We start from the raw sequence: 23,125 nt of genomic DNA, 5'->3' as shown, positions 1-23,125 counted from the left end.
TAAAGATATTTCTGTTGATAATCGTCGCTGCTCAGTGGCTCACGGCCATCGCGCCAACAGATTTGAATTTTGGCGGAGGTTCGGGCAATTACGTCATATCCGCGGCATTTGACTGCGACGTAATACCCGCTTATCTGAAACGGCAGTTAAAAGTAGAGTTACATCAAGTTTTCTTGGAACCTAAACGAATGAAAGAAAACTATCATTTGGCCACAACCAACATTCACAGATACAACACAACGTGCGGGGTTGAGGTTAAAGATTGAGTGAAGGGCCCTCGTTTTAAACTACTGTTTTGAAAAGGAGTGGGAACAAGTAAGACGTATTTAATTTATTTAATGGGAAGTAGTAAGACTTATTAAATTTATTTAATCTACTTTTCTTCCCAGGCAAAATTTGATGTGCTGCAATTCCAAATTTCCAAAGTGAATGAAGGAATGAAGTCCTTTAAATTATGATTTTGTATAAATACTAGGCATTAACACAAAATCGACGGCACAAAATGGGCAGACTTTACTTGTTTGAAAAGGACTGGTTACAAGACAGACTTTTTTAATTTATTTAATGGGAAGAAGACTTATTTAGTTTAATTGATCTATTTTTGTTCCCTGCCAAAATTCGATTTGCTGCAATTCCAAATTTCCAAAGTGAATGAAGGAAAGAAGTCGTTTAAATTATGATTTTGTTTAAATACTAGGCATAGACACAAAATCTACGGCACAAAATGGGCAGACTTTACTTGTTTGAAGAGGACTGGTTACAAGACAGACTTTTCTGATTTATTTAATGGGAAGAGGACTTATTTAGTTTATTTAATCTATTTTTGTTCCCTGGCAAAATTGGATTTGCTGAAATTGTATTTTGCCAAATCTCGATTTGAGACCTGATAGGAAGTATTAAACGCTTAGTTAAATCAATACAAGTTGGTAATAAGAGCGAGTAATGTTGGTTGAACCGATGAATGAAGGTTGAAAGCAATTTAAATTATGACTTTGTATAAATACTAGATATTAACAGAACATCTACTGCGCAAAATGGGCAGAGTTTACTTGTTTGAGAAGGAGTGGCTTATTCAAAACTAAGATTTATGTAATCTGTTTGTTCCCAGGCAAAATTGGATGTGATGCAATTCCAAATTTCACCACATGATGGTGCCCAATTTTGACTTCATAGGACATATTAAACACTTAGCTTGTTATTATGTTCAAGGTAATCAGATTTGTTTATCATTCTAATGGCCTCTTCAAAACTATTCTGGATTACTACTTTGGATCTATTCTACATTACTTGGCAACAACATACTCTGTAACAGATTAGGCAGTATAATCACATATGTTAACTTGAGAGTGCCCACACTCAATCTACTTATCGTGATGTGTTAAATCAATTACTGTTAGACATTATTTGTCTGATAATCTACCAAATCTTTGAATTGAAGAATTTGTGATTTAATTAATAGCTTGTTCAGGGTAATCAGACTTGTATATAATTCTAATGGCCTTCTTTTGAAAACTATTCTGAATTACAACTTTGGATCTTATATTACTTTGCAACAATCTACTCGGTGACAGATTAGGCAGTATAATCACATATGTTAACTTCAGTGCCCACACTGTATTTATTTATGGTTATTTGTTAAATCAAGTACTGTTAGACATGAAATAGGAAGTGTTTAACATAAATGTTATGGCTACTCACCATTGTAGCTCGCTCCTGGTCAATGATATGAGCCTCTTCTTGCAGTGGAAAACTTGCAGCCAACAAACACCGTGGAACCTAAAGGAATGAAATTAAACATTAACATTTCGCCCGGACCAACATTCACACGTACAACGCAACGCGGCTACACTTCTGCTATTACAAACGTAAATCTCCTTAAACACAACGAGTGTTACTTACCGTGTACGCTCTAGGCAAAATTGGATGTGATGCAATTCCAAATCTATCTGAAACGGCAGTTAAAAGTAGAGTTACATCAAGTTTTCTTTTTTAATCAACACAATCATTTACAACCGTTGACCAGAAAGAATCGTCGAAATTCGACGTCCCCCACAAACGCCACGCTCACTCGCTTTTCAGGGCAACAAAAGTACTTCTTTTTAAAAACGATGAGTTGTACTTACCGTGTACGCTCTGGACGGTCCAGTTGCAAGCAGAAAATAAAAATATTTCTCTTGTTAGTCGTATGTTACCATCCGCTGTGTCTTTGTCAACATCGCCGCCATTTTCCTACTTCCTGCTGCGAGCCACGCCCACGGATTTAAATTTGGGCGGAAGCTCTTTCCATTGGCGTCGTTTTCGCGTATAGCAAATCCGATTGGTTGGGAAGGGGGCACGGTTATGCAGCCGAGGGGTCCTGTGATCGGTGGGATGTAAAGTAGGCGTCGACGTCACGTCCGCGTCACGTGACCACGACGTGGCAGACGTCAAATAGCAACCGCTGTTTTGTTTAGTAGACTTACAGTTGTTATGCATTGACATAATGGCGCACACACCAAATAGATTTAAATAAATTAAATAATTCTTCTGCCCACTCTCTTTTAAACAAGTTAACTCTCCCCGCGGATTTGAATTCCGGCGAAAGTTACGCCCATCGACGTCACGTATGTCACGTGACCACGACGTGGCAGATGTCATATAGCAACCGCTGTTTTGTTTAGTAGATTTACAGTTGTTATGCATTGGCATAATGGTGTGCACTCAAAATAGATTTAAATAAATTAAATATTTCTTCTGCCTACTCCCTTTTAAACAAGTTAACTCTGCCCACGTCCATTGACGTCTTGTCTGCGTCACGTGACCACGACGTAGCGACGTCATATAGTAACCGCTGTTTTGACCAGTAGACTTAGTTATTATGCGTTGACATAATGGCGCACTGGTTAGCATGGCCACCTCTTAAGCATGATGATGCGGGTTCGACGCCTGATCAATGTTAGCATGGAGTGAGCTGAAGTGCATGGCGCTGAAGATTTGAATCTTTGAAATGCGCTGAGGTCTGACATATCAGGCAGAATGGTTTGCCATCACGTTCAACAAAAAATAGAAACTTTCCCACTCTGATTAAAACGTCCTGTGTTCGTTTTGCTGTGCATCTTTTCCCTGCCATTTCGAGAGCCCAATTGACACTCATAGTTTAAAGAAATGTGTTTGCCCATCCTACTTTGTGGAATTTCACCACATGCGCTTTTGACCAAAATACCAAATTGAACTCAAGTGAAGCCAACACGCACAACCCCCCCCCCCCCCACACACACACACACACACACACACAAATGTTGATATGAACATAAAAGAGCCGCATGCGGTTCGGGAGTTGCGGCTTGGCCAAACCTGTACTATACAACTTTATTTGTATAAAATTTTCACAACAGCTGTCACACAAACAAAGCGGGAAAAACCGAAGACGTGCGTGTTCCGCCCACGCTGGATTTATTTGCACCTTTGAAAAGACACCGTATTGCCGCAGATGTGGCAAAGAGTACTTTTGGGCATCTGAGACGGAAGGATGTCCAAAGCATCACGTCACCTGCTCTGGTAGGCATGGTGGTGGGACGTTGAGGTCAACCGCTTTGGGGTTGGCTGACTCTTTGATCGCAGGATGCCACACACTTGAAGACAGAAGCAGAAAAGCAGAGCTAAATGCAAAATGTACTCACCGGTGACTCCAATTTTTTTCCCCCCCGAAGAAACAGCTGGACGGGTGGCCCCGGCTGGCCAGTGGGACTCTTGTTATTCTGACCCTTTTTAGTGCGCGTTTGGGGCAACAACCGTTTTTTGTGGCGCTCTCTTCTGGTTCAAAAGTGCCCTGCATGTGAATTTGCTTTTCCTGCCTTCTGATTGGATGAGCGCCGGTGTGACGCGGTGCCTCTGTCACCGTGGCGGGGGGTATACGTTGGCATCGGAGCGTCTGCCAACGTCTGAGACCGGCTGGCAGTGTATCGGAGGTGTCGAGTGCGGTGCCGCTGGAGCTCACTCACCAGCTGGTGTTAGGGCCACAGAATGAAGGCCAAGGAGAAGAATAGAAAGAGAAACAGAAACTTCTCCTCCAATTGTTTGATTTGTCTCTTCTGAGCTTCGATGAATTCTTTCAGCTCTTTGTTCCTCTAGGACGGACAAATGGAAAGTGGCATTCAAAAGCCAGTAAGCGTGCAAGTAAGTGCCGGGCTGGCTTTGGGCCCTTACCTGTTGCGCGCTGTGCAGCAGATCCATTCTCTCTTGGAGGATGCAAGCGTCGCGCTCCCTCAACTCGCACATCAGGGCTCGCTTCCATTGGTCCACGGCGCTCCTAAGCTCTTCTCTCTGATCCGCCGTCAGCACGTCATTCACGCCAGCGTGGCTGGCTTTTTCGCCGTCCGTGGCGGGGCAGTCCCGCTGCGGTAGCGCCTCGTACAACATGGCCTCCAGCTCCAGGATCCTCTGGGCCGCAATCCTCGTCCATCAGTGGTCCGGCGGGAGATTTGAGGGCGGCTTACCTTATGAGCCTGGTCCATGGAACACTTCCTGAAGTCCAACTCTTCATCCAGGTAGCCCTTCTGCTTGCAGAACATATCCTAGCACAGCTCAAGGTCAGAATTGTTGGGGCACATTGCCGGAGTTCCCCTTGGCTGATGTCGCGTGTCTGTCTACCTTCTCACTTTCAATGTCCAACATCTTCTGTTGAAGTGCTGACTTGGTCACTTTGATGTATTCTAACCACTGAGGAAAGGCTGCTGTCACATAAGCAGAATGCGAGAGCGTGCGTGGACGTGCGCGTTACCTTCTCGGCTAGGGTGAGAAGGGTCCTGGCGTGAATCACGACCACCTGCTCCTCGTTGGTGAGATTCTGCAAGAGCCCAAAGGCACAGCGTCAACAAGCTTCTTTCAGCGCAAAGCCTTCCAAAAGTCACATTTGAGCCGCCGAGTCTCGTGGAGTGCGAACATAAGGAGTTCGACATACACTTACGGCGTTATAGCCCAGGATGTCCAGCTTCTTCATCAGATCACTGATGACGATGTCCGGGGGAAAGGCGCAAGGAGCAATGTAAGGTGTTCTGGGACCTCGGGTTAAGGTTAGGGTTGCGAGGGACGCCTTACGTACGCTCACGCCCTCGGCCTCGCAGTAGATCTGCAAAGGGCTGAGGCCGTCTGGGAAACGGACTTGCAGAAACTTCAAGACGGGGGAGCGCCACTCCCTCTCCTGAAAGGCAGAGGCATGCATCCGTCCGTCCGTCCGTCCGTCCGTCCGTCCGTCACATCTCTGGCCTCAACACGCTTGTGCGAGTCTTCCCACCTCCAGCTCCAGGATGCGGAACTCAAGCAGTTCGTTTTGGTCTCGGATATCCTGGATGTGCTCTTTCAGACGCGCTTCTTCCGCCTCCATCCGCCTGACCTGAAAAGACAGTCAGACCTCATCTGCGGGGCTTCCCGACAGGTGTGACGCCAAGCGACTCCGCCCAGCGCCTTTCTTTCCGTCACCTTTTCGGCCAACTGCTGATTGCTCTGACGCAGCAGCTGCTTCTCCTCCACCCACTTGACATTCTAGAAGAGACAAACGCGTGGACAGCTTTGGAATGTTGTGTCATTTTCATCCACAAATTCTTTGGTTGACTGGAAAATGACATTTGCTTTTCTCCGCATTTTCCCAGCCACGTTCGGGGGGGGGGGTTGGTCCAGTAATGCCAGACGGATGAGTGACTGAAGAATGTAGCTATTTTGTCTGAGAAAAAGGTGTGCTCATTGATGAGCTTACCTGTCCTTGTTGCTTCAGCGCTGACTCCAGATCTGCTACTCTGCTTTGATAGTGACCCATTTCTACCATCAGCTTTTCTCTGGTCTGAAAGGAGGAGGAGGGAGGCTCCTCCTCCTCCTTTCAGACCAGAGAACACCCGAGGCTGGGTGAGAACGGGGAGGCTGCGACCCGGCCGGGGGTTGCGGGAAGGGGCGCCACCTTGATCTCCTTCTCGGCGTCGTAGTCCCCTTTCGCTGGTCTGGGCTAGCAGAGCGTAGGCTCGTTGCAGCGCTTGATATTCTTGCGTCAGCTGGCGGTAGCGAAGCTCCGCCTCTTCATGCACACACCAATGCAACACAGCACTAGTACCAGAATCAGTCAGACCGGCGACAAAGCACCCGCGACGCAAAGACGAGTCCGATTCCAGGCTGAAGAGGAATGTTTGGTGCCAATACGCTGGCAGAAATGGCGGGCTACCTCTTCGGGTTCCGTGTCGGGGGTTCTGTCGGTGTGAAAAGACAAGGACGATCCGTCCGAGTCCACCAACACGTCTTCGTCGTAGCCGTAAAATGTTTCGATGACCTGCGGGCGCGGAAGCAAACATCTCTCTGAACAAACTGAAGCGACACCTCACGATGAATCGACGAGAGGAACGATAGCGAGAAAAAGGCCATTTCATCTTGCGCAACACCAAGCAGCCGCAAACAAACAGACTCACCTTGCAGGACCTCACGCTTTGTTCCTCCTCAGAGATTCTCGACGTCGGTATCGTAGCATCAAATCTCTCTCCTGTCGACACAAATAATCCGCCTTTGAGATTCTTTGGATGCAAAGGGAACGAACGGCTCCGGCGCAGAAACAAACGCGACTCACAATGACATTTCTGACATGAGCTCCTGTCTCCAGAGCCTGAAAAACACGTCACCGGCGATGATTGGAGGGACGCTCGTCTTTTCCAAAAGTGACAACTACAGGGTGTGTCAGGGTTTTCCAGATTATCTTTATCGTATCATTGTGTTGCTTTGACTTTGACTGCGACCTGTAATAAATAATATTATTTATCCCTTATTTATCCCTATCGCTTATCCCTTCCTACACAAAGTCGTAAAACACCCCTTGCTATGTTTTGACTAGAGGTCAAGGGCTTCCTCTATTCAATCCACTCTTACACCCACCCTGTTTCTCTTAATTAAAATGCTCGTGCAGGAGCCGAGAGTCAGACTTCATTCGTACAACGGATGGACTCTCCACCTGCAGGTGTCCAAAAGAACTTACTTGTCTCCCGTGTGGTTCTTGCAAAATAAGTTGGAGCGAGCGCAACTCTAACAGGGTGCATTTTGCCACTAGCTGCCTACGGACAATGACGTCGCGCTCGCGGCTCATGGTTGACGGGCTGAGCAGCCGGGCAAGTCCGTCGTTTTCAGCGCACAGCGAGTGGCAAAGGCGCTGACAAAACGGGAGCTTTGAGCTGCTGAAAACGGCAAAACAAGTCTAAAGCGTGTTCAAACGCGTGCGCACAATGCTCCTGCTTGAAAGGTCGGAATTTAAGGGGCCAATTTTTTGGATGGCGGCCGCCGGCCAAGCTTTGGACGGAAAAGGTTTCCTGGCGACAGCGAGCGAGCGCGGCGCTGCCGTACGTGCACCGAGTCGCCTGCCTGAAGACCTTGGACAAGTCGTCGATGATGTGCCGCTGCTCCACAACTTGAAGGAACTCCATTTCACCGTCCTGCTGGCCGCAACCGCGGTCCAGGTCATTGAGCGAACTAGGCCTTCTCTGTGGAACACAAATGCAGTGGACTCTGTTGGCACGCCGCCGTTGTCCGCGTCGACTTACCAAGCTTGCCATCTCCTCGTTCTCCTGGGTGACAAAGCGCACTTTGTTTTCAAGGCGACACAGCACCAGCGAGAGTTCTTCATTCTTCCTGCTCAGGCGTTTGTTTTTGTACAGGAGTGGCAGAAACTGGCTTTCTGTTTCTCTCAGTCGCTTTAGCTGCAAGCATGAAGTGCGGGATGTGAAAGACGCACAACACGCGGGCCAGAACGTATCCATTCCTTTTGCATCGGTTTGAACGGAATCGTGGCTTTGGCTCCCAATAAAAGACATCTACCAGGCAACCGACTCGCCGCGCCGCTCAACTAATAAGCAAGCGCAATGGGTGCCTCGCTGGATGGCGCGCATCAAACGTAGCGCAAACCTTCAAGCGTGCCGTCAATAAATTACCAGTTCATTGCGCTCTTCAGAAAGCAGGGCGTTTCGATCCTCCAGTTTCCTGATGACTGCGCTGAGCTCAGCGATTTTCAGATGAAACCGTCGCGTGTCCCGATCCTCCTGAGACTGAAAACGCCCCGCAACACACACACACAAGCACTCGTTCAAAGTTCAAAACTGTTTTTGTGCTACCTTCCTCCAGCAACGAACTAAGTCATGCGTACTGCAAGTGTGTGATGAGGTGGCTTACGCAATGAAGAGGATTGCTAGTAGCGGCGTTGACCCCACTTCCAGGGTAGTTTAGGCCCGCCCTTTGGGAATCCCTCAGGGCAGCGATCTGCTGCTCGGCAGCCTGAGTCTGCAGCTGAAGGCGGTGGACGTGGCCGGCCCCAGGGCTTCATCCAAAACACTAACCGCTCTGTCTTTCAGCTTGATCTCATCCGTCTGGATGTACAAACGGGGAGCGCTCAGGCAGGCGGGCAAACTCATTTGCCAGAATTGTGACAAAAACAAAGAGAGCAACCGGCCAATTTTTTTCTTGAATCGACTAGAACACCTTTGCTGTGACAAAAGCGAAGCGAGCAACCGGACATTTTCTTCTTGTGAAATAGAATAGAATAGAATGCCTTAGGTGTCATTGCACTGCAGGTATACAACGAAATTGGGAACATAGCCACGCACCGCGCATCTGATCAGTCCTACCAGTCGGCGGATCTCCCTCTCGCAGTCTCTCTTGGTTCGGCTCAGCTCCTCCCGATGCTGGTGATGAGCCGATCGGAGCTCGGCCGCTCGGGACTGCCAGGCCTGCTGGGCCGCTGCCAGGGCTTCTTCCGCGCTCCTGGTGGAGGCGACACCGCTCGGTCTCCCGACACCGCCGCGTCTCCTCCACCTCCGCCAGCAAAGCGCCCCCCCTCCTCACCTGAGCAGACATTGCGCCACACCGGGCCGTTGAGACCGCAACGGAGCGCCGCGACGCTTACTGGGGACAAGCTACACAATACGGTAGCGGCCGCATCGAAGCCCGACGTGGCGTGCGGATAGTCAGACACGGATAGAGCGGATCACCTTGTCCATGGAGCCGTCCCTCGGGCTGAGGACCAAGGCATTCAGTCGCTGGATCTCTCCATCTTTGATTTTGATCACTCTCATCAGCTCCATTTCATGCTGCCGCAGTAATGTCTCCCTGGTAATGGCTAACTCTTTCTGCTTCTCCTCATGGAGTTTGCTTTTGAGTTCCGTCATGGCGGCGGTGGCACGGTGGTGCTCCGCCCGCAGGTCCTGACTTCTCTCTCTCTCCAGACAGCTGACCTGACATGACTTAGACTTAGACAAACTTTATTGTCATCTTGTCTGCACATGGTGCATACAAAACGAAATTCCGTTGCATACGTCTTACAACAAAGTAGTGATATTGCAGTTGAATAGAAGTAACATACCCTATGAAAATATATATATATACATATATACTATATATATATATATATATATATATATATATTAAAAATAAGTATAAAGTGCAGCAGTGATAATTATGCAATAGTGCAAGTAGGCAAAACAGTATTCAAGAGTGTGCAGAGGAATGCTAAACCATGTATTAAACTTCTATTTAAAGGGTTTATACAAGTTCAGTAAAGTTGGTAGTGCGAGATAGTGCAAGATAGAGGTCCGTAGTGTCATAAAGTACAGTTCTGTGAATGTGTGATGCAGAGTTCAGTTTAGAGCTCAACAGTTCTAGTGTTCAACAGTCTGATGACAGCAGGGAAAAAGCTGTTGCAGAACCTGGTGGACCTGCAGCGGATGCTGCAAACCTCTTCCCAGAGGGCAGCAGGGAGAACAGTCCATGGTGGGGGTGTGATGGGTCATTGATGATGTTACGGGCACGGGACATGCAGCGCTGAGATGAAATGTCCTGAATGGAGGGAAGAGGAGCCCCTATGATCCTCTCTGCTGTCCTCACCACTCTCCTCACGTTCTTCCAATCGGAGGCGGTGCAGCCTCCACACCACACAGAGAGACAGCTTGTCAGAATGCTCTCTATGGTGCTCCTGTAGAACGTCCTCATGATGGGTGGGGGCAGGTGGGCTCTCCTCATCCTCCGCAGGAAGTACAAGCGCTTCTGTGCCCTCTTGACCAGTGCCGTAGTGTTCATAGTCCAGGTGAGGTCTTCTGTGATGTGGACCCCCAGGAATTTGGTGGTGCTGACCACCTCCACAGCTGAGCTGTTGATGATCAGTGGAGCGTGGTGAGGCTGTTTTTTCCTGAAGTCGACGATGATCTCCTTCATCTTCTCCTCATTCAGGATCAGGCTGTTTTCTCTGCACCAGCCCACCAGCTGCTCCACCTCCTCTCTGTAGTCCAGGTCGTTGTTGTCTCTGATGAGCCCCACCACCGTTGTGTCGTCTGCTGACTTCACGATGTGATTGGTGGTGAACCTGAGGACGCAGTCGTGTGTCATCAGGGTGCACAGCAGGGGGCTCAGGACGCAGCCCTGAAGGGAGCCTGTGCTGAGGGTGATGACATCAGAGGTGTTCTGTCCGACCCGGACTGACTGAGGTCTGTTGGTGAGGAAGTCTAGCAGCCAGTTGCGAAGGGGGGTGTTGAAGCCCAGGTGTTCCAATTTTCCTACCAGATGCTGTGGGATGATGGTGTTAAACGCTGAGCTGAAGTCCAGGAACAGCCTCCGCACATGGGTGTTCTTCTCCTCCAGGTGAGCCAGGCTCAGGTGAAGAACGGAGGAGATGGCGTCCTGAGTGGAGCGGTTTTGCCGGTCGGCAAACTGGAACGGGTCAAATAATAGGGGGAGTCTGGAAACGATGTGACCTTTAAGCAGCCTTTCGAAGCACTTCATCATAACCGGAGTCAGTGCAACAGGCCGGTAATCATTAAATGAGGTGATTTGAGGTTTCTTCGGCACCGGAATGATGGAGGCAGTCTTAAAGCACGCCGGCACTGTGGCTTGGCCCAGCGAGGTGTTAAAAATGTCTGTGATGACCCCAGCCAGATGACTTGCACATTCCCTGAACACACGCCCAGGAATGTTGTCGGGGCCAGGGGCCTTACAGGGGTTGACTCTCCTCAGGGTCTTCAACACATCGGCGGAGTCAAGGCAGAGTACCTCCTCTTCCTGATGGGGGACAGTTTTAACTGCTGGAGTGCCGTTTAGTGCCTCGAACCTCCCAAAGAAGTTATTTAGACCATTTAGAAAGTCAGCATCAACTACACCCACCGGGGGGGGGGGAGGGTGAGTTGTAGTCTGTAATCGCCCGTATGCCTTGCCACATACTCCTGATGTTTTTGACGTCGTGGAAACGATCCTGAAATTTTCGACTGCGGTCTCGCTTCGCTATCCTGATGGCACGGTTCAAGTTGGCTCTCGCTGTCCTCAGTGTCTCCTTGTCGCCAGACTTGAAGGCAGAGTTCCGCGCTCGTAGCGTTTGACGTACCTCCTCAGTCATCCAGGGTCGTTGGTTGCCCCGGGTGATGATATTCTTAGTGGTGCTGACGTCCTCGGTGCATTTGTTGATGTAGGCTGACACAGTCATGGCACACGCATGTCTAATCTACATCGGGAAAACTGGGAGGGAGGGAGGGAGGCAGGCAGGGAGGCAGGCAGGGAGGCAGGCAGGGAGGCAGGCAGTGTCTGTCTGTTGAGGTTTTCACCTTGTTCTTCTCCTGCTGAAGTTCTAACTGGACGTCCATCAGTTTGGTTCTCAGCTCGTCATTGGCGGCCTGAAGGGCGTCCGTTCGCTCCGCCTTGGCCCGCCCTGCCGGAGCTCGTTTGGACATCTCTTACTCGAGTCTCGCCCGGTCGTCAGTCAGAGATCACAACATTTGTACCTGGAGAGCACAAACGCAGCGCTGTTTTCCACTGGCTTCGAACTCAACTTCAATCGGTACCGTAACTTACAACATCATAAACATAGAACTAGCTTGACTTAGTCATTGAATAAATGCATTTGGTTCTTCAAAACTGCATCACGCAACATAGCGTGACCGAGACGGCCGTTATCCACCTGCGTGAAGTTATTTGGTGAAATGAATGAGATGTTTAAGACACCATCGTTCTGTCTCTATGTAGATGAAGGTAAATAATCGATTGCTGAAGGTCCAAAGGTGTTGTGATAAACAAATAAACATATTAGTGATTAGTGACATATTTGTGATAAACATATTAGGCAGGATAATCACATATGTTAACGTGACTGCCCACACTGTATTTATTTATGGTTATTTGTTAAATCGAGTACTGTTAGACATGAAATAGGAAGTGTTTAACATAAATGGAAGACGAAAGGGGTACTCACCATTGTAGCTCCTGCTGGTCAATGATACGAGCCTCTTCTTGCAGTGGAAAACATACAGCCAACAAACACCGTGGAACCTAAAGGAATGAAATTAAACATTAACATTTAGCCTCAACCAACATTCACAGATACAACGCAACGCAAACTACACAAACGTAAATCTTTTTAAACACAATGAGTTGTACTTACCGTGTACGCTCTAGACGGTCCACTTGCAAGCGGAAAATAAAGATATTTCTGTTGATAATCGTCGTGTTTGTATCCGGTGTCTCGCTCAAGGCCATTGCGCCCACAGATTTGAATTTTGGCGAGAGTTCAGCCTATTGACGTCATTTCCGCGGTGTAATACCCGCATATCTGAAACGGCAAAGTTAAGAGTAGAGTTAAATAAAGTTTTTAGTCAACGCAATAATTTACAACCGTTGACCAGTCGAAATAATCGTCGAAATTTGGCGTCTGTGGCTGGAAGCAGACGCCGAGTTCGACATTCCTCCCAAACGCCACACTCCCTCGCTTTTCAGGGCTAAAAAAAAACAGTTGTAATTACCTTGTACGCTCTAGACGGTCAAGTTGCAAGCTGAAAACAAAAATATTTGCCTTGTTAGTCATCGTGTTACTAACAGCTGTGTCTTGTTTGCCAGAACTGCCGCTTTCCTACTTCCTGTTGCAAGCCACGCCCACGGATTATAATTTTGCCGTGAGTTCCGCCTATTGACGTCATGTCCGCGTCACATGACTGCGACGTAATATTATCTAAAACTGTTTGTGCGGTATTGTGTTGTTCTGTGCGGTATTGTGTTATTCTGTGCGGCGTCGTGTTGTTCTGTGCGGCGTCGTGTTGTTCAGTGCGACGTCGTGTTGTTCAGTGCGGCATGGTGTTGTTCAGTGCGGCATGGTGTTGTTCAGTGCGGCATGGTGTTGTTCAGTGCGGCATAATGTTGTTCAGTGCGGCATGGTGTTGTTCAGTGCGGCATGGTGTTGTTCAGTGCGGCATGGTGTTGTTCAGTGCGGCATAATGTTGTTCAGTGCGCCATAATGTTGTTCAGTGCGGCATGGTGTTGTTCAGTGCGGGATGGTGTTGTTCAGTGCAGGATGGTGTTGTTCAGTGCGGCATGGTGTTGTTCAATGCGGCATGGTGTTGTTCAGTGCGGGATGGTGTTGTTCAGTGCGGCATGGTGTTGTTCAATGCGGCATGGTGTTGTTCAGTGCGGGATGGTGTTGTTCAGTGCAGGATGGTGTTGTTCAGTGCGGCATGGTGTTGTTCAGTGCGGAATGGTGTTGTTCAGTGCGGCATGGTGTTGTTCAGTGCGGCATGGTGTTGTTCAGTGCAGGATGGTGTTGTTCAATGCGGGATCGTGTTGTTCAGTGCGGCATGGTGTTGTTCAGTGCGGCATGGTGTTGTTCAGTGCGGCATAATGTTGTTCAGTGCGGCATGGTGTTGTTCAGTGCGGCAGGGTGTTGTTCAGTGCGGCATGGTGTTGTTCAGTGCGGCATGGTGTTGTTCAGTGCGGCATAATGTTGTCCAGTGCGCCATAATGTTGTTCAGTGCGGCATGGTGTTGTTTAGTGCGGGATGGTGTTGTTCAGTGCAGGATGGTGTTGTTCAGTGCGGCATGGTGTTGTTCAATGCGGCATGGTGTTGTTCAGTGCGGGATGGTGTTGTTCAGTGCGGCATGGTGTTGTTCAGTGCGGCATAATGTTGTTCAGTGCGGCATGGTGTTGTTCAGTGCGGCATGGTGTTGTTCAGTGCGGCATGGTGTTGTTCAGTGAGGCATGGTGTTGTTCAGTGCGGAATGGTGTTGTTCAGTGCGGCATGGTGTTGTTCAGTGCGGGATGGTGTTGTTCAATGCGGGATCGTGTTGTTCAGTGCGGGGTGGTGTTGTTCAGTGCAGGATGGTGTTGTTCAGTGCAGGATGGTGTTGTTCAGTGCGGCATGGTGTTGTTCAATGCAGGATCGTGTTGTTCAGTGCAGCATAATGTTGTTCAGTGCAGCATGGTGTTGTTCAGTGCGGCATGGTGTTGTTCAATGCGGCATGGTGTTGTTCAGTGCGGGATGGTGTTGTTCAGTGCGGCATGGTGTTTTTCAGTGCGGCATAATGTTGTTCAGTGCGGCATGGTGTTGTTCAGTGCGGCATGGTGTTGTTCAGTGCAGGATGGTGTTGTTCAGTGCGGCATGGTGTTGTTCAATGCAGGATCGTGTTGTTCAGTGCAGCATAATGTTGTTCAGTGCAGCATGGTGTTGTTCAGTGCGGCATGGTGTTGTTCAATGCGGCATGGTGTTGTTCACTGCGGGATGGTGTTGTTCAATGCGGGATCGTGTTGTTCAGTGCGGCATAATGTTGTTCAGTGCAGCATGGTGTTGTTCAGTGCGGCATGGTGTTGTTCAGTGCGACATAATGTTGTTTAGTGCGGCATAATGTTGTTCAGTGCGGCATAATGTTGTTCAGTGCGGCATGGTGTTGTTCAGTGCGGCATGGTGTTGTTCAGTGCGGCATGGTGTTGTTCAGTGCAGGATGGTGTTGTTCAGTGCGGCATGGTGTTGTTTAATGCGGCATGGTGTTGTTCAGTGCGGGATGGTGTTGTTCAGTGCAGGATGGTGTCGTTCAGTGCGGCATGGTGTTGTTCAGTGCGGAATGGTGTTGTTCAGTGCGGCATGGTGTTGTTCAGTGCGGCATGGTGTTGTTCAGTGCAGGATGGTGTTGTTCAATGCGGGATCGTGTTGTTCAGTGCGGCATGGTGTTGTTCAGTGCGGCATGGTGTTGTTCAGTGCGGCATAATGTTGTTCAGTGCGGCATGGTGTTGTTCAGTGCGGCATGGTGTTGTTCAGTGCGGCATGGTGTTGTTCAGTGCGGCATGGTGTTGTTCAGTGCGGCATAATGTTGTCCAGTGCGCCATAATGTTGTTCAGTGCGGCATGGTGTTGTTTAGTGCGGGATGGTGTTGTTCAGTGCAGGATGGTGTTGTTCAGTGCGGCATGGTGTTGTTCAATGCGGCATGGTGTTGTTCAGTGCGGGATGGTGTTGTTCAGTGCGGCATGGTGTTGTTCAGTGCGGCATAATGTTGTTCAGTGCGGCATGGTGTTGTTCAGTGCGGCATGGTGTTGTTCAGTGCGGCATGGTGTTGTTCAGTGCGGCATGGTGTTGTTCAGTGCGGAATGGTGTTGTTCAGTGCGGCATGGTGTTGTTCAGTGCGGGATGGTGTTCAATGCGGGATCGTGTTGTTCAGTGCGGGGTGGTGTTGTTCAGTGCAGGATGGTGTTGTTCAGTGCAGGATGGTGTTGTTCAGTGCGGCATGGTGTTGTTCAATGCAGGATCGTGTTGTTCAGTGCAGCATAATGTTGTTCAGTGCAGCATGGTGTTGTTCAGTGCGGCATGGTGTTGTTCAATGCGGCATGGTGTTGTTCAGTGCGGGATGGTGTTGTTCAGTGCGGCATGGTGTTTTTCAGTGCGGCATAATGTTGTTCAGTGCGGCATGGTGTTGTTCAGTGCGGCATGGTGTTGTTCAGTGCGACATAATGTTGTTCAGTGCGGCATAATGTTGTTCAGTGCGGCATGGTGTTGTTCAGTGCGGCATGGTGTTGTTCAGTGCGGCATGGTGTTGTTCAGTGCGGCATGGTGTTGTTCAGTGCAGGATGGTGTTGTTCAGTGCAGGATGGTGTTGTTCAATGCGGCATGGTGTTGTTCAGTGCGGGATGGTGTTGTTCAGTGCAGGATGGTGTTGTTCAGTGCGGCATGGTGTTGTTCAGTGCGGAATGGTGTTGTTCAGTGCGGCATGGTGTTGTTCAGTGCGGCATGGTGTTGTTCAGTGCAGGATGGTGTTGTTCAATGCGGGATGGTGTTGTTCAGTGCGGGATGGTGTTGTTCAGTGCAGGATGGTGTTGTTCAGTGCGGCATGGTGTTGTTCAATGCGGCATGGTGTTGTTCAGTGCAGGATGGTGTTGTTCAGTGCGGCATGGTGTTGTTCAATGCGGCATGGTGTTGTTCAATGCGGCATGGTGTTGTTCAGTGCGGCATGGTGTTGTTCAGTGCGGCATGGTGTTGTTCAGTGCAGCGTAATGTTGTTCAGTGCGGCATGGTGTTGTTCAGTGCGGAATGGTGTTGTTCAGTGCAGGATGGTGTTGTTCAGTGCGGCATGGTGTTGTTCAGTGCGGCATAATGTTGTCCAGTGCGCCATAATGTTGTTCAGTGCGGCATAATGTTGTTCAGTGCGGCATGGTGTTGTTCAGTGCGGCATGGTGTTGTTCAGTGCGGCATGGTGTTGTTCAGTGCGGCATGGTGTTGTTCAGTGCGGCATAATGTTGTCCAGTGCGCCATAATGTTGTTCAGTGCGGCATGGTGTTGTTTAGTGCGGGATGGTGTTGTTCAGTGCAGGATGGTGTTGTTCAGTGCGGCATGGTGTTGTTCAATGCGGCATGGTGTTGTTCAGTGCGGGATGGTGTTGTTCAGTGCGGCATGGTGTTGTTCAGTGCGGCATAATGTTGTTCAGTGCGGCATGGTGTTGTTCAGTGCGGCATGGTGTTGTTCAGTGCGGCATGGTGTTGTTCAGTGCGGCATGGTGTTGTTCAGTGCGGAATGGTGTTGTTCAGTGCGGCATGGTGTTGTTCAGTGCGGGATGGTGTTCAATGCGGGATCGTGTTGTTCAGTGCGGGGTGGTGTTGTTCAGTGCAGGATGGTGTTGTTCAGTGCAGGATGGTGTTGTTCAGTGCGGCATGGTGTTGTTCAATGCAGGATCGTGTTGTTCAGTGCAGCATAATGTTGTTCAGTGCAGCATGGTGTTGTTCAGTGCGGCATGGTGTTGTTCAATGCGGCATGGTGTTGTTCAGTGCGGGATGGTGTTGTTCAGTGCGGCATGGTGTTTTTCAGTGCGGCATAATGTTGTTCAGTGCGGCATGGTGTTGTTCAGTGCGGCATGGTGTTGTTCAGTGCGACATAATGTTGTTCAGTGCGGCATAATGTTGTTCAGTGCGGCATGGTGTTGTTCAGTGCGGCATGGTGTTGTTCAGTGCGGCATGGTGTTGTTCAGTGCGGCATGGTGTTGTTCAGTGCAGGATGGTGTTGTTCAGTGCAGGATGGTGTTGTTCAATGCGGCATGGTGTTGTTCAGTGCGGGATGGTGTTGTTCAGTGCAGGATGGTGTTGTTCAGTGCGGCATGGTGTTGTTCAGTGCGGAATGGTGTTGTTCAGTGCGGCATGGTGTTGTTCAGTGCGGCATGGTGTTGTTCAGTGCAGGATGGTGTTGTTCAATGCGGGATGGTGTTGTTCAGTGCGGGATGGTGTTGTTCAGTGCAGGATGGTGTTGTTCAGTGCGGCATGGTGTTGTTCAATGCGGCATGGTGTTGTTCAGTGCAGGATGGTGTTGTTCAGTGCGGCATGGTGTTGTTCAATGCGGCATGGTGTTGTTCAATGCGGCATGGTGTTGTTCAGTGCGGCATGGTGTTGTTCAGTGCGGCATGGTGTTGTTCAGTGCAGCGTAATGTTGTTCAGTGCGGCATGGTGTTGTTCAGTGCGGAATGGTGTTGTTCAGTGCAGGATGGTGTTGTTCAGTGCGGCATGGTGTTGTTCAGTGCGGCATAATGTTGTCCAGTGCGCCATAATGTTGTTCAGTGCGGCATAATGTTGTTCAGTGCGGCATGGTGTTGTTCAGTGCGGCATGGTGTTGTTCAGTGCGGCATGGTGTTGTTCAGTGCGGCATGGTGTTGTTCAGTGCGGCATAATGTTGTCCAGTGCGCCATAATGTTGTTCAGTGCGGCATGGTGTTGTTTAGTGCGGGATGGTGTTGTTCAGTGCAGGATGGTGTTGTTCAGTGCGGCATGGTGTTGTTCAATGCGGCATGGTGTTGTTCAGTGCGGGATGGTGTTGTTCAGTGCGGCATGGTGTTGTTCAGTGCGGCATAATGTTGTTCAGTGCGGCATGGTGTTGTTCAGTGCGGCATGGTGTTGTTCAGTGCGGCATGGTGTTGTTCAGTGCGGCATGGTGTTGTTCAGTGCGGAATGGTGTTGTTCAGTGCGGCATGGTGTTGTTCAGTGCGGGATGGTGTTCAATGCGGGATCGTGTTGTTCAGTGCGGGGTGGTGTTGTTCAGTGCAGGATGGTGTTGTTCAGTGCAGGATGGTGTTGTTCAGTGCGGCATGGTGTTGTTCAATGCAGGATCGTGTTGTTCAGTGCAGCATAATGTTGTTCAGTGCAGCATGGTGTTGTTCAGTGCGGCATGGTGTTGTTCAATGCGGCATGGTGTTGTTCAGTGCGGGATGGTGTTGTTCAGTGCGGCATGGTGTTTTTCAGTGCGGCATAATGTTGTTCAGTGCGGCATGGTGTTGTTCAGTGCGGCATGGTGTTGTTCAGTGCGACATAATGTTGTTCAGTGCGGCATAATGTTCAGTGCGGCATGGTGTTGTTCAGTGCGGCATGGTGTTGTTCAGTGCGGCATGGTGTTGTTCAGTGCGGCATGGTGTTGTTCAGTGCAGGATGGTGTTGTTCAGTGCAGGATGGTGTTGTTCAATGCGGCATGGTGTTGTTCAGTGCGGGATGGTGTTGTTCAGTGCAGGATGGTGTTGTTCAGTGCGGCATGGTGTTGTTCAGTGCGGAATGGTGTTGTTCAGTGCGGCATGGTGTTGTTCAGTGCGGCATGGTGTTGTTCAGTGCAGGATGGTGTTGTTCAATGCGGGATGGTGTTGTTCAGTGCGGGATGGTGTTGTTCAGTGCAGGATGGTGTTGTTCAGTGCGGCATGGTGTTGTTCAATGCGGCATGGTGTTGTTCAGTGCAGGATGGTGTTGTTCAGTGCGGCATGGTGTTGTTCAATGCGGCATGGTGTTGTTCAATGCGGCATGGTGTTGTTCAGTGCGGCATGGTGTTGTTCAGTGCGGCATGGTGTTGTTCAGTGCAGCGTAATGTTGTTCAGTGCGGCATGGTGTTGTTCAGTGCGGAATGGTGTTGTTCAGTGCGGCATGGTGTTGTTCAGTGCAGGATGGTGTTGTTCAGTGCGGCATGGTGTTGCTCAGTGCGGCATGGTGTTGTTCAGTGCGGGATGGTGTTGTTCATTGCGGCATGGTGTTGTTCAGTGCGGCATGGTGTTGTTCAGTGCGGCATGGTGTTGTTCAGTGCGGCATAATGTTGTTCAGTGCGCCATAATGTTGTTCAGTGCGGCATGGTGTTGTTCAGTGCGGGATGGTGTTGTTCAGTGCAGGATGGTGTTGTTCAGTGCGGCATGGTGTTGTTCAGTGCGGCATAATGTTGTTTAGTGCGGCATAATGTTGTTCAGTGCGGCATAATGTTGTTCAGTGCGGGATGGTGTTGTTCATTGCGGCATGGTGTTGTTCAGTGCGGCATGGTGTTGTTCAGTGCGGCATGGTGTTGTTCAGTGCGGGATGGTGTTGTTCAGTGCAGGATGGTGTTGTTCAGTGCGGCATGGTGTTGTTCAGTGCGGCATGGTGTTGTTCATTTCGGCATAATGTTGTTCAGTGCGGCATAATGTTTAGTGCGGCATGGTGTTGTTCAGTGCGGGATGGTGTTGTTCAGTGCGTTATAATGTTGTTCAGTGCGGCATGGTGTTGTTCAGTGCGGCATGGTGTTGTTCAGTGCGGCATGGTGTTGTTCAGTGCGGCATAATGTTGTTCAGTGCGGCATAATGTTGTTCAGTGCGGCATGGTGTTGTTCAGTGCGGGATGGTGTTGTTCAGTGCGGGATGGTGTTGTTCAGTGCGGCATGGTGTTGTTCAGTGCGGCATGGTGTTCAATGCGGAATGGTGTTGTTCAGTGCAGGATGGTGTTGTTCAGTGCGGCATGGTGTTGTTCAGTGCGGCATAATGTTGTTCAGTGCGGCATGGTGTTGTTCAGTGCGGCATGGTGTTGTTCAGTGCGGCATGGTGTTGTTCAGTGCGGCATAATGTTGTTCAGTGCGGCATGGTGTTGTTCAGTGCGGCATGGTGTTGTTCAATGCGGCATAATGTTCAGTGCGGCATAATGTTGTTCAGTGCGGCATGGTGTTGTTCAGTGCGGGATGGTGTTGTTCAGTGCAGGATGGTGTTGTTCAGTGCGGCATGGTGTTCAGTGCGGGATGGTGTCTTTCAGTGCGGCATGGTGTCGTTCAGTGCGGCATGGTGTCTTTCAGTGCGGCATGGTGTCGTTCAGTGAGGCATGGTGTTGTTCAGTGCGGCATGGTGTTGTTTAGTGCGGCATGGTGTTGTTCAGTGCGGGATGGTGTTGTTCAGTGTGGCATGGTGTTCAGTGCGGCATGGTGTTGTTCAGTGCGGTATCGTGTTGTTCAGTGCGGTATCGTGTTTCTCAGTGCGGTATCGTGTTGTTCAGTGCAGTATCGTTGTGTTGTTCGTATTGTGTTTAACACTTAGCCTCTAACACTTAGCCTCTAACACTTAGCCTCTAGCATCTAGAAGGTAAATAAATAGGAAGGAAGGACTCACCGGTGACGTCTTCGCCCACGTCCAAGCGTTGTACTTTGTATTTTCATCCTTCTGACAGTGGAAAACATAGCCAACAAACACCGTGGAACCTAAACGAATGAAAGAAAACTATCATTTGGCCACAACCAACATTCACAGATACAACACAATGTGACGTGCGGGGTTGAGGTTAAAGGTTGAGTGAAGGGCCCTCGTTTTAAACTACTTTTTTGAAAAGGATTGGGAACAAGTAAGACGTATTTAATTTATTTAATGGGAAGTAGTAAGAGCTATTGAATTTAATCTATGTATTATATTCTATTGTATTGTATTCTGTTGTATTCTTTTGGATTGTATTCACACTAACCCCACTAAAACTTCAGCCCACAAAAACTCGCCTCTGGCGCCTAGCCTCTGGCACTTAGCCTCTAACACTTAGCCTTTAACACTTAGCCTTTAACACTTAGCCTTTAACACTTAGCCTAGAAGGTGAATAAATAGGGTTAAAGGTTGAGTGAAGGGACCTCGTTTTAAACTACTTTTTTGTAAAGGAGTGGGAACAAGTAAGACGTATTTAATTTATTTAATGGGAAGTAGTAAGACTTATTAAATTTATTTAATCTACTTTTCTTCCCAGGCAAAATTTGATGTGCTGCAATTCCAAATTTCCAAAGTGAATGAAGGAATGAAGTCCTTTAAATTATGATTTTGTATAAATACTAGGCATTAACACAAAATCGACGGCACAAAATGGGCAGACTTTACTTGTTTGAAAAGGACTGGTTACAAGACAGACTTTTTTAATTTATTTAATGGGAAGAAGACTTATTTAGTTTAATTGATCTATTTTTGTTCCCTGGCAAAATTCGATTTGCTGCAATTCCAAATTTCCAAAGTGAATGAAGGAAAGAAGTCGTTTAAATTATGATTTTGTTTAAATACTAGGCATAGACACAAAATCTACGGCACAAAATGGGCAGACTTTACTTGTTTGAAGAGGACTGGTTACAAGACAGACTTTTCTGATTTATTTAATGGGAAGAAGACTTATTTAGTTTATTTAATCTATTTTTGTTCCCTGGCAAAATTGGATTTGCTGAAATTGTATTTTGCCAAATCTTGCCTTGAGACCTGATAGGAAGTATTAAACGCTTAGTTAAATCAATACAAGTTGGTAATAAGAGCGAGTAATGTTGGTTGAACCGATGAATGAAGGTTGAAAGCAATTTAAATTATGACTTTGTATAAATACTAGATATTAACAGAACATCTACTGCGCGAAATGGGCAGAGTTTACTTGTTTGAGAAGGAGTGGCTTATTCAAAACTAAGATTTATTTAATCTGTTTGTTCCCAGGCAAAATTGGATGTGATGCAATTCCAAATTTCACCACATGATGGTGCCCAATTTTGACTTCATAGGACATATTAAACACTTAGCTTGTTATTATGTTCAAGGTAATCAGATTTGTTTATTATTCTAATGGCCTCTTCAAAACTATTCTGGATTACTACTTTGGATCTATTCTACATTACTTGGCAACAACATACTCTGTAACAGATTAGGCAGTATAATCATATCTGTTAACTTGAGAGTGCCCACACTCAATCTACTTATCGTGATGTGTTAAATCAATTACTGTTAGACATTATTTGTCTGATAATCTACCAAATCTTTGAATTGAAGAATTTGTGATTTAATTAATAGCTTGTTGTTATGTTAAGGGTAATCAGACTTGTATATAATTCTAATGGCCTTCTTTTGAAAACTATTCTGAATTACAACTTTGGATCTTATATTACTTTGCAACAATCTACTCCGTGACAGATTAGGCAGTATAATCACATATGTTAACTTCAGTGCCCACACTGTATTTATTTATGGTTATTTGTTAAATCAAGTACTGTTAGACATGAAATAGGAAGTGTTTAACATAAATGTTATGGCTACTCACCATTGTAGCTCGCTCCTGGTCAATGATACGAGCCTCTTCTTGCAGTGGAAAACTTGCAGCCAACAAACACCGTGGAACCTAAAGGAATGAAATTAAACATTAACATTTCGCCTCGACCAATTTTCACACGTACAACGCAACGCGGCTACACTTCTGCTATTACAAACGTAAATCTCCTTAAACACAATGAGTGTTATTTACCGTGTACGCTCTAGACGGTCCAGTTGCAAGCAGAAAATAAAGATATTTCTGTTGATAATCGTCGCTGCTCAGTGGCTCACGGCCATCGCGCCAACAGATTTGAATTTTGGCGGAGGTTCGGGCAATTACGTCATATCCACGGCACATGACTGCGACGTAATACCCGCTTATCTGAAACGGCAGTTAAAAGTAGAGTTACATCAAGTTTTCTTGGAACCTAAACGAATGAAAGAAAACTATCATTTGGCCACAACCAACATTCACAGATACAACACAACGTGCGGGGTTGAGGTTAAAGATTGAGTGAAGGGCCCTCGTTTTAAACTACTGTTTTGAAAAGGAGTGGGAACAAGTAA

General features: G+C 48.1%; 1 long non-coding RNA gene across 1 annotated transcript; it reads right to left on the bottom strand.

The window, feature by feature from the left end:
* Positions 1 to 5,927: 5,927 nt before the first annotated feature.
* On the bottom strand, positions 5,928 to 6,722 carry LOC148377809 (uncharacterized). The gene is made up of 4 exons (XR_015856414.1): positions 6,584 to 6,722; positions 6,429 to 6,499; positions 6,188 to 6,292; positions 5,928 to 6,043 (listed from the first exon to the last, which is right to left on the bottom strand). It is a non-coding gene; the product is annotated as an uncharacterized LOC148377809 (long non-coding RNA).
* Positions 6,723 to 23,125: the final 16,403 nt, after the last annotated feature.

The sequence above is a fragment of the Syngnathus floridae genome, unplaced genomic scaffold (assembly GCF_059516105.1).
Source record: "Syngnathus floridae isolate MCC-2025c unplaced genomic scaffold, RoL_Sflo_1.0 HiC_scaffold_86, whole genome shotgun sequence".
Taxonomy (NCBI): Eukaryota; Metazoa; Chordata; class Actinopteri; order Syngnathiformes; family Syngnathidae; genus Syngnathus; species Syngnathus floridae.
This window is presented reverse-complemented; position numbering and strand designations above follow the sequence as displayed.